Source organism: Marmota flaviventris, chromosome 7, assembly GCF_047511675.1.
Source record: "Marmota flaviventris isolate mMarFla1 chromosome 7, mMarFla1.hap1, whole genome shotgun sequence".
Classification (NCBI taxonomy): domain Eukaryota; kingdom Metazoa; phylum Chordata; class Mammalia; order Rodentia; family Sciuridae; genus Marmota; species Marmota flaviventris.
In genome coordinates this window covers 68,478,910-68,491,264 of record NC_092504.1, presented here as the reverse complement: position 1 = coordinate 68,491,264, position 12,355 = coordinate 68,478,910, and the positions used below count along the sequence as shown (strand labels likewise).

At 34.9% G+C, this 12,355-nt stretch overlaps 1 pseudogene; it reads left to right on the top strand.

The window, feature by feature from the left end:
- Positions 1–2,422: 2,422 nt before the first annotated feature.
- Positions 2,423–2,971, top strand: LOC114096306 (transmembrane protein 50B-like; annotated as a pseudogene).
- The last annotated feature ends 9,384 nt before the right edge of the window (positions 2,972–12,355 follow it).

The window sequence follows — 12,355 nt, the reverse complement described above, 5'->3', positions numbered from 1 at the left end:
GTGTTTAATTAATGATAATCTGTTTAAATAACCTATTATTTTGGATATTCATGTTGATTTCGATTTTTCACTTACACACTAAGCTGCAATGCTTATAGTTATATTTGGAGGAACATCTGAACTTTTTAAAATTAAATTCTTAGAAGGAAACTCACTGAGTTGTGGGTATAATAGAGACTATGAGGTATCCACAAAACTCTGTTTTCTCCTCTCTTTAACACATGGCTGCTGAACTAATCTGCATTCCCCAGCCTTCTCTACAGATCAGTGTGACCCTTTGATTATATTTTCACTGATAAAATGAGCAGAAGTGATGTGTGTAATTTCTAGACTTGGATCTTCATAACTTTGGTCTTGCCTTCTTTGTGCTTTTTTTCTCCTTCCTACCAACTGGAACTTGGATATGATGGTGATCTAAATTTGACCCTGCACCTGACAACAGTGTCTTATAGTGTGGCTGAGCCTCCCTTCTGGACTGAACACAGATTGAGCAAAATAAAAAGAAGTTCACTTTGGTGTTACTCAAGTGAAGTCTATTAAAGCAGATTCCTTTTTCTTTCTTCTTTCTTTTTGTTTTTTTTTTACTACTGGTAATTGAACCCAAGTTCTCATGCATACAAGGCAAGCACTCTATCACTGAGCTACACCTCTAGTCCTTTTTAAATTTTATTTTGAGATGGAGTTTTGCAAGTTCCTTAGGATGGCCTGGTGATCTTCCTGCCTCAGCATCCGAAGTAGCTGAGATTATAGGCCTGCACCACAGCATCCAGCTAGTTTTTAAATATCTATTTTTAAAATATATTTAGTTGTAGATGGACATTGAAACTTCATTTTATTTATTCATATGTGGTGTCAAGAATTGAACCCAGTGCCTTATATGTACTATGGAAGCACTCTACCACAGAGCCACAATCCCAACCCCAAATATTTTATGTGATTTATTAAATTGCTGTCCAGAAAACTCACACCAACTTTTGTTTATTTTAGCATTGTATGAAAGTTCTATTTTACTGTAACTGATTCATATTAGAGTATTCATTTTTTAATCTTTACTTTTTTTAATGTTAAGTGCTCCACCACTGAGCTACAACCCCAGCTCATTCATTACTTTTTTTAAATGTGAAAATAAACTATCATGAAATATGAACATCTTTCAAAGGTTGTTGACCATTTATGGGTCCTCATTTATGAAGTTCTAGTTTCTATCCCTTGACCATTTTTTCTGTCATATATTTGTAAGAAATATATTTCACAACTTTTCTAGAAAGGATGAGAACAAGATAAAATAAGTTGAACAAAACATTGATATGTATGAGACTAGAAGATGGCACAAGTGAGATTTATTATGCTATTCTCTCTGTATGTTTATCCTCTGTATATTTTAGTTTCTACAATAATTTGTAAATGCATTTCCTTGATATGTTTACTGAAAATACCTAAAAGAAATAGCCAAACCTAGTGCCAGATTCTGATCTTTAAGTATCATAAGGAAATAAACCTCCTTAGAAAAGTGTCTGGATTCAGCTATGGATCAGGAAATGGATAACACAAATCTTGTACATCTTGTTATAACAAATGACAAGGAAGTCACCAAACTGAAATAGGATTATGTCAAAAATACATAATAGACTTTTTGGATAAAGATGGAATATTTTGAGCATAAAAAATAATGACTTCAATTGATTAAAAATTATTTTATAGAAATGCATTAGTCTTAATGGTATTCATAAAGATAATGAGCCAAAACCCCAAAACTCAAAATAATGCATCAGAAACCATCCAAGGTAAATAGGGCACCCATCCCTTTCTTTGAGAGTGGCAATTAAAGAGGAAAAATATGATATAGTCCCATTAATCCTGTGTAATATATTTCAAGTAGTCTGTCTTAGTCCATCTCTGTTGTTATAACAAATTATTTAAAACTGGATAATTATAAATAATGGAATTTTTCCACAGTTTTCAAGGCTGAGAAGTCTAAGATCAATAGCACTGGTAGACTCCATTTTGGATGAGGGCTGCTCTCTTCTTCCAAGACAAACCTCTTACTGTGTCCTCACATGGGAGAAGACTAAAAGGGCAGTTTCTTAACACTGTTGCATTGTGAGTTATTTAAAATATAGGTATACATCCACTGCCACTATTTATGAAATATTGTGGATTTTTTCCTTGAGATTAGTCAAAGATTAGCAAGCCATTTGAACACTAAGTATCTAGAATGTGAAGACAAGCTCTATAACTATTTCAGCAATGTTTGAAGTCATACCAATCCTGTACTTTACAAAATTTTACTAAAAATTAATGAAATTAGAGGACTCCAGTTCAGCTGTGTCACAACCTCCTCTTCCCTGTGCCTGTCAGAGCAAGCATTTGATAGAAAACCAGATGCAGTATTTAAGGAAATATCCAGGCTTATGGAGTTAAAATGGCAGACTTCCTAGGTAATTTCTGATGGCCAGAATGTATGGGCTGGAATGAGAATGTATGAACTAGAGTGAGAAAAGAAATTCTATTGTTTCTGTGGTCACAAGCATACTGTTTTTTACAAGTTGGTGGAACATGATGGATGTACCCATGGTATATCAGTTAAAGAGTTATACCATGCTTTTCACACATATGGCAGATTTTCTTCATTGGGATTCTTCATGATAAATGCTGTATCTAATGCACAGGTGAGAGGTGGCAGCTATGAAAATGACTGTTTAAAAGGAACAATGCTCAAATTTGGTTCTTCATTGGTTTAATGTTGATATTTGGGTCACTTATTGCTTCCATGTAGATTCTTTTCGGTGCATATGTTACCTAAAATACTGATGTTTATCCAGGACTAGCTGTGTTTTTTCAAAATGCTCATATGCCTTTTAAGACTCTGATCTATAAATTTGGAAGAACTAGAAAGCTCTGGACCCATCACTTATTAAATCATATTTTCCTTTTGTTATATTCTATTTGTATACAAGTGTCTATCTCTTGATTTAAATTACACATTGCCAAATGAAATAGATTGCACATTAAATGATTTATTTCTTTATATTTAAAAAATAATGAAATTATTGAGAGTCTCCTTTAACATTTCATATTTACCTACAAGAGGTAACAAGCAGTTAGTTCTTCACCCTATCATAGGTAAATGGCTGAAATGATATAGCCAATATAGTTGCAAACCAACAGGCATTACTGTTACAGAAAAAAATTATCAGACGAGGCATAATGAGCAGTCTTGAGGATATGAAACATGTTTCTTAGAATAAATTTCCACACATAAGAACATGCTGTAATATCAATGTTTCATCAAAGTCTAAGTAGGTATCATTCACTAGATTCAATTTCAATAATGAAGTCCACTTAACACAACTTTTTGTGTAAAGTCACTAAAGAATATAAGAGAGATAATATAACTTTCATAAATAAGTTGTTTAATAAGAATGATTTCTAGAAAAATTACATATATAACCAAGCTGAATTGCCTAAGATTAAAAAAATATATATTCCTAAATGGATTTTAGTGACAATGCAACTCAATTCATTTATTTCCTCATTCATCAACACAAAAGCAAAATTTAATTTCACACGTAACACAAAGTGCTTAGGATGTCATAAACAAAGTTAATATTTAAATTTATAATAAAATCTCTAAATATTTCTTAATGTACAATGGTCATGGAAATTTTTCATACTGTATAGTAAGGTGATTGGTTATCTCATTCAAGTTATAGACTAGTGTGTTTTCAGCACTATAACAAAATATCTGAAATAATCAAATAATAAAGAGAAAACATTTATTTGGTATACAGTTTGGGATGTTCCAGTTCATGATTGGTTGGCTCATTGCTTTTGTGTCTGTGATGAGGCAGCACATTATGGTGGGGGCACAGGATAGAGCAAATCTGCTCACTTCATGACCAGGAGGTCAAAGAAAGAAAGAGGAAGAGGCTAAGGCCTAGTATCCCCTACAAGAATATGTCCCCAATGACCTAAAAACTTCCCACTAGCCCAAGTCTTAAAGGTTCCCAGCACCTTCCAAGAGCACCACTCTGGGATCAAGCTTTTAACACGACTCTTCTTATCATTATTGTATCTTGAAATTACTGACAAAACCCACACATTTGAAAGCCATGGCAGGTGTGGCATTTTCTTATTTGCTTACTAAACATTGTCGGTCTTTGTTCCAATTCACATTTTCTGTATGGGCTGTCTCTGTATATTTTGAAGGGACTAGTTTGGTTAAAAGTCGATCATGGTCAAGAATCTAAAACATCGTCACATGGCAAAAACTGAATTAGCAGGAGTATCTTTGCATATTTGGTTTAAAAGAAGATAATTTAGGGATTCTAAAATCTAGAACAAGTGTCTCTGTCACAGTTTTTGAATTAGATTACTAGATAGGTAAACGGGATGTAGAATACAAACAGAATTCATAAGGAAACACAAGCATACATGGAAAGACTCATCCTTTTAACAATAAAAATGTTAAAGCAAAAATGAAGTAGCCATTATAAAATTGAACCAGGCACAGGCCAACTGCTTATGACATAGCACCCTGAGAGTGAGCAAGCAAGAGGAAGCCTCTGTGATGTCGCCTATACTGTGGGGCTCCCGTGCCTGCTCCTGTTTGACATGGAGACTGGTCAACATTCAAGGACCAGCCTGCAAATTAAATATTAGTCAACTTAACTCCTATCTTTTCCTTAAATTTAAAAAGTAGAAGTGATCAATGTTTTTTTATATCCAATGAATATTTTGTGTATCTATATGAGAGACCATGTATGAGCCTTTGAATTTTTTGTAATATGGAAAAAATCTTTGCAAAATTATTTAATCTCTCTGAGATTCATTTTACTCATCTTTAAGATGGCAATTGTAATAACAATAATGTCATGCTGACAGATTTGTTATGAACATCAAATTAAACATTATGTAAAAGTACATTGTGAGACATTCTATCAGTGTCAGTTAATAGTATTAAACATTTTAGTAAGAGGTTTATACCTGTAGGGTATTGAGATGGAAGATGAGCAAAGAATTATGTGAGTGACCTACATAATGTTATTTGTATGGAAGTTTTACTGTTTCTAAGACTTTTAAAAAATGACATTAAGATTTCATGACATTATAATAACACGGAATGCTAGGAACTGACAAATAATAAATCTTCTCCAAGACAGTTACCCTGAAATATTCATACAAAATATGTATGGGAGAAGAAGGAAACAATAAATAAGAATACCATCCATGCTTAGGTTTCCAAATACCTCCCACATTGGAAACTCTGGGGGAAGGAATACCTTTAATCATCTTCAGTCCCATTACTTTAGCTTAAATCAATTTAAGATATGTATATAAAGAGGTTACAACCAAATTAATTTGTTTGCATAATGTGAGAGATAATCATAAATATCAACTAGATAATCTTATTATTCCATGCACATTTTAGAATCCCACAAATGACCAAATTTAACATAGATGACTCCAAATTTAAAATTTTACTTCTATTCTTCTTACAATATCTCTCCATTCTCAAAAAAAAAATCAGTTATCACTTCTATGTTGATTACTACCAAATAATTATCTTTGATCCAATTTTCTCCTTAGAATTTTAGTTCTTCATCTTAAACTGTGTTTGAGGCATTTACATTCATATTTCCCAACCTCCTTAAAATTAATTTTTATAATCTGCATTCAATTCCTCCTCACCTACCCAGTCACCTAGCCCCAGGTCTAAGAGTTAAGTGCTCTTGTTATCTTGATTGAGTTGGAATTTCATTATTAACAGCTCTCTCTTGTTCTCCAAACCCAGGAGAAATCCTCTTGGTTTTTTCCTTAAAAACATTCATGTCATCCTCCCTCCTTTCCTATTCTGATACCACCACTCCAGGTCAGGCTTCACCTTGCTTTATAGTTAGGCTTTTTCTCTCACCTTCCAATCTCCAGTTCTTCCCTAACAGGCCCTGCCTTCTGCAGATAGACTAATCTTCCTAGAGTATTACTTCCCCAGTGGAATGCTTCTGTTATAGAATGTTCAAACTTCCTACTATCCATAGAATAAACACTCCCAAATCTGGCATCAAATCTGGCATTCAAATTTGACCACATTTAACTTTTCCTAAGACACACATTACAACCTTCACACAAGCTGGAGAAATGCCTTTATTCTAAATATGTTTTGCTCTTTCCTGCCTCCTCACATTTCATCACATCATAGATGGATGGAAATGCTTTTTCTCCTCCTTTGTTCCTCACACTTCCATTTGCTTATTTATTAAGCATGTTTCAGGCATCACCTGTTCCAGGTGCTATGTCAACAGAAGTGAATAAGCCATGACCCCTATCTCAATAAACCCATGAGCTCAGAAGATACAAAATAACTAATGCAACAATCCTGTAATAGAGGCATAAACAAATGGAAAGATGTCCACATAACATCAGCTACACAGTCCAATTTAACTTTGTTTTTAAAATTTCAGAGACATGATTCAAACTTTAAGTGGGGAAGTCTACTTTGCTCACCCTGAATGGATGGGGAGTAAAATTCATAATGAGGTTAAGTAGAGTCAACCTACTACAGCTAAGAAAAACCAAATGAATTAAAGTGAATGCAGATTTCAGATGGTGTTTCAAATACTTCTAGAACCCATCTCTTATGTGTTCATGGAACAGCAAGTGGGATAGAGGGTAGTGCAGACCACCTTCAGGGGGTGGGAGAGGTAGGCAGGGAGGAGAGTGTCCTACAACTTCTGAACAGGTGGACAGTCTTCTGTCTGTACTCCTTGAGTAGAGAACTCACTTTGTTATGTTTCCCATCTGCTGCTATTTGTACTGGTATTGACCTCAAATACCCTGATGGAGCGAGCCCTGCATTATCCAGGCTTTACCATATTGGCAACCACACTGTTCTGAGTTGGGGTTAGCTTAAAAGGATATATTATTGATCCAACAGGCATTTTCTATGCTCCCTTGGACCAAGACAGTAATTTCAAATGTGACTGCAAAAAATGGTCATATGTATAATAATGGATGTTATAAACGTAAATGGTGTTTGTAATTCAGTTGGTGGTGATCTATCACTTGTTTCATTTGCATCCCTGTGGAAACAGTCTAATAAAGTGTTTATTTTCTCAATCTGTCATGCAAAAGTTTATCTGCTTCCTACTCATTCTTGCAGGAAGTCACAATTCTCATTATTTTTTAAGTAGAGTCAGTAACCCTTTTGTATTATGCAGAACCAAGCAATCAATCAAGCTGGAGAGTAAGTGCATATGTTGGACTAAAAACAATGACAAAATGGGACGTTGAGAAAAGATAAGAGAGATGAAGTGGATGAAGAGTAAGAGCAGATGCCTTTATAATGCCCTCCTGGAAGGAATAAAGGAAACTGAGGCAAAGCAGAGTAGACATTTAAAAAGTAAACATTGTTTAGATTTAGTAGCTAGGCACAGAGATCTGTGTAAGGGAGAGAGGGATGCACTAGGTTCAGAGATATACCAGACATCAGAAATACAGGGGTAGGATACCGGACCACCTTCAGGGGGTGGGAGAGGTAGGCAGGGAGGAGAGTGTCCTACAACTTCTGAACAGGTGGACAGTCTTCTGTCTGTACTCCTTGAGTAGAGAACTCACTTTGTTATGTTTCCCATCTGAAACAGCTAAGTAATTGCATCCCTGGAGCTGTTGAGGAGTTCCACTAACCATATTGTATACACAAAGAACTATAAATATTGAGTCTTTGTGCCCCCAAGGAATCCACAGCTCAATTAGACAAACTGTTCATGTTTACGTGGAGGGAAAAAAAATATTTTCGATGCAGCACAGTTTTCCTCCCCAGGTTCAAGTTCATTTTGTAAAAGTTCCACTATACTTGAATTCACTTCTACATAACTTTTGGCAACAATTTTATCTCTATGTTGATTGATTTGTGTGTGTGCGTGCGTGTGTGTGTGTGTGTGTGTGTGTGTGCATGCGCACGCTCGCTTGCGAATGCATGTGTGGGAGTGGTGTTGGGGATGGAACCTAGGGTCTTGTTTATGCTAGTCATTTCTTCTATCACTGAGCTATAACCTCAGGCCTAGATTGATTATTTCTTGATGAGGATAGTAAAAAAGGATCCAGGATCTGGGTTCAGAAAATAGAGGTAAAGCTGATGGCAGAGAAGCTGACTTTTTTTACTTTTTTGCAGTTACATCTTAGGAGAGAAAAATCAAGAGAAAGCAGGAGGGGCTTTAATAGTACTCTGGCACTAAGTGTTCAGAAAGCATACACTGAACTTAAGCCAATAAATCTCATTATTCACACAGAACAAGATGCCACCTCATGTAGAAAGATATTCTAAATTGTTTTGCCCGCTGAATATGTGAAAGAATATACTACACACTGTATGTATTTTATATTAACATTACCTCAGGGGTACAAATATTAATTGGAGTGTCTCTAAATCATAATATTTTACTCTTTCATTACTGGAAGACAGAGCATGTGTATATTCAGCCTTTCTTCTTGATAATTTACCAACCTGAAATACCCTTAGTCCACATGCCCAACTCATTTTTAAGTCTGCTTTCAGACTGTCCCTCTTTGTCAAGCCTTCTTCTACTACCGCCACTTCTATAATAGTCAGAGTTGAGAGTAAAATGGTATGTTTTGAATTCTCTCTATTTGATTCAATGAATTTAGTAAAAGTTTTTCCTTTTCCAACTTTCACATTTTGCTAACATGATGTGGGATTTAAATCTGAATTGTTAATAAATTAATATATCTCTTTTCTTCTAAGATTATTTATGCTGTTTGAATTCAGTTTACAAGCAGATTTGCAATTATTTTTCTTATATCTTCTACCACCTTAAAGTAAAATGATTTGACTTTCTTTGAACACCTAGCACCTATATATATAATTCAATTGAAAAGCAATTTAGTATCTTTAAATGGTTCTCATGCATATCAGGAATTATTTACATTTCTTATTTTGTTTATTTTGTAGGTTTCTCCAAACATATTTTAATATTTTTAAAGACTCTATAATTGTCTTTATGTGCCATACCCCCTCACATAGTGACTTGCTCATTACTTACTTGCTTAATACAAAAAAAAAATTACACAAAATATAAGAAGTATATTGCATACCTGGAATCCAATTTGGTAGATTATTTTTTTCTTTAAATAAACTGTTTCAGATATATTGGCATTGCATGTATATTTTTGCATGCTGTTTATATTCATGATTGTGGTTTCAAGTTATGGTAGGTTGCTAAAAATGGAACTTTCCAGTGTTTTCATTTTTATTTTCTAGAAGAATTTAAATAGTGTTAGCAATTGTTTTCAAATGAGTCCACAAACTCTTTTTCTCTTTTAATTTCCTATCATAACGAAAGTAGAGAAACAAAAGCCTGAAGTCCTTAGTTTTGCAGTTAAAAGATCACAGTCAGTTTAAGAAATGATCTGACCGGGTATATAAATAAACATAACTAGTTTCCCTACCACCATGGTTCTAGTTTCCAAGCTTCTGAATGGTCTTCTATCTGGACAGAGCTCCTCTCTGTTCTCTCTCTGTTCTCTAGAGATGGAGAGGAAGTGAGTGCAGTGGATGCTGGTAGAATATCTGAGAAGGGAAAAATTCTCTCCACCCTTACATACAGAGCCCACACTATTAAGTCCCTTTAGCTCCCGAAAGAGAAAGAGGATGGTGATGATCTCCCAGGAAATACTGGGAATCTGAGATTACAAGAGATCTATTCTTAGTGTCTGGTGTGTTGCCCCAGAATATGCTGAGCCCAGAAGAATTCTTTGACTTTAAACGAATGGAATTTTGAGTAAAACCTCTGCCCAATGTCTAGGAGGCAGGAATGACCCAGACTCACAGAGAACTATACAACATACAGAAATCAATAAATGTAATTCATCACACCGATAGACTTAAAGATAAGAATCATATGATCATCTCAGTAGATGCAGAAAAAGCATACGACAAAATACAGCACCCCTTCATGTTCAAAGCACTAGAAAAACTAGGGATAAAAGGAACATATCTCAACATTGTAAAAGCTATCTATGTTAAGCCCCAGACCAACATTTTAAATGGAGAAAAATTGTATTCTAAGAACTCTTGGTGAAGCAGCCAAATCTTCCTGGTGGTTTGAGTACTGTGAAGGCAATATTCACGGTCCCATTGTGAGAGAGGGACTTGGGCAGAGAACATTGAAACTTACGATCAAAAGTCAGAAAAAGTAAGCCAGGACATGGAAGGTGACATTGTGTAAGATGGCTATACTTGGGATTGTACCCCCAAAAGTAGATGCCAAGCAGCTCTGGGAGGAGAATGTTGGAGACAGCTCACACCACCACACTATGAATACACATAATTAAGTCCTTTGAAGGTAAATGCTTTAAAGACCAGGAGATGAAGGGAAGGAAATTCTGTCTATCTGAAAATGATTATTGTCTACAATAATAGGCCCCTGAAATAATATGGCTATTTTCAATGTGGTTGGGTTTAGCCATAGAAAAACAAGGTGATATTTTACTATACCTGATAATGTATAATACTGTTGCTTAGAATTTTTATAAATGTCATAATGGCCTAGAAATTTTCTGTCCCTTGAGAATTTCAAAAGATTGGCTTATAAAGCTGTCTGGTCTTGTATATTGAGGAGGATAGTTTTCATTTTTAACAAGTTTTTCCGTTTTCTCCATGGCTATTGATAAACTTTGGTTTCCAAATTCGATGTGCATCAGTTTCAGACTTGTACATTTTGTTTGAAATGAGAAGTATTGTTTTTTTAATATTTACAAACTTAATGCCATCAAATTATCTCTGGCACCATTATGTAACATTTGTCATTTCCTCTGTCTCAATAGTAGAACTAATTATTCTTAATGGCATCTATTTACTTTGTGAGGTTTTTCCCCTTATTAACTTTGAAAGAAGTCCTCTATTTTCACAGGTCTTTAAAAAAAAGCATGTGATGGGGGTGTAGCTCAGCAGTAGAGTGCTTGCCTAATTCATACAAGGACCTGGTTTAATACCCTGTACCACAAAAAAAAAAAAAAAAAAAAAAATATATATATATATATATATATATATATATATATATATATATATGTGTGTGTGTGTGTCTCAAAGAAAACAAACAAGTGTTGAATGTAGAAGTTTAGAGTTTAAGTTCTAGAAATTAGAGATTTACTGTATTTGAATCTTGACTTAGCTCCCTACCATAAGACCTAGGGTAACTTATTCGATCTCTATATGCATTTTTCTTGCCAGTAAGCTGGAAGTTAATCATTGAACCAAACCTGTAGAAATATTATATAAACTAAATCAGTTACTACATGTAAAGTTAGTGGAACAGTACCTATAGCATATAATCTCCAGACAGTAGCTGTTGTAGTGGTTGGATGTAGCTTACTGGCACTCAGCATTCATTCCAGCCTACTTCTAATGTTACTTTCTGAACAGTACACCCAGAAAATATAAAACCAAACCCCCTCACTTCCCTTTGAGACAGGGATCTGGATATGAATTCAAATCTAGCTATTGCTAGTGTCTGTCCTAGTAACAACAATATCAAGTCTTTCTGCAAAAGCAAAAGTGGCAAACAGGAGGTTGCAATGGCAGCAGCGGTATCTCTTGATCCAAGATTTCTGATTCTTGGATAAAAATCTCTGGTAAGTGTGATCTTGAACTCAGCTGCTCCAGTTGTAGCCTCTTAAATCTCAATCTTAACTGTTTCAAGGTAGAAACTAGCAGTGCAGTTCAGCAGTATTATTCTCTATTATTCTGGGAGTGAGCCCTGGAAGAACAAAGCCTTATTCGCCTGCCCTAACTGGAAGCTGTAAGCACCAAATTTGCAATACTAAATCCATTTCTAGTCAAAATAGTTAAAACGTTGTTTCCTATGGCTAATTAAGTTCTACTACTTTTTGTTTGTTTGTTTCTTTTTGGAACCCAGAAGCACTTTACCACTGAGCCACATCTCCAGCTCTTTTTATTTTTTATTTTGAGACAGGGTCTCACCAAGTTGCCCAAGCTGGCTTTGAATTTGTGGTCCTTCTACCTCAGCTTCCCAAGTTGCTGGGATTATATGTAGGCACAATTGCACCCAGCGCTACTATTTTCTTTTTAAAAACTTTTTGATACATAAAAAAATTGTACATATTTATGGGCTTCATTTGATATTTCAATGCATACATACATACATTGGGCAATGTTCTAATAGGGTAACACACCTGAATCTTCAAAAGTCATTTCTTTGTGGTGATAACTTTCAAAATCCTTTCTTCCATTAAAAAATACACACACACCCACACCCACACACACACACACACTACATTATTGTCATCTGTAGTGACCTTATTGTACAGTAGAATATCA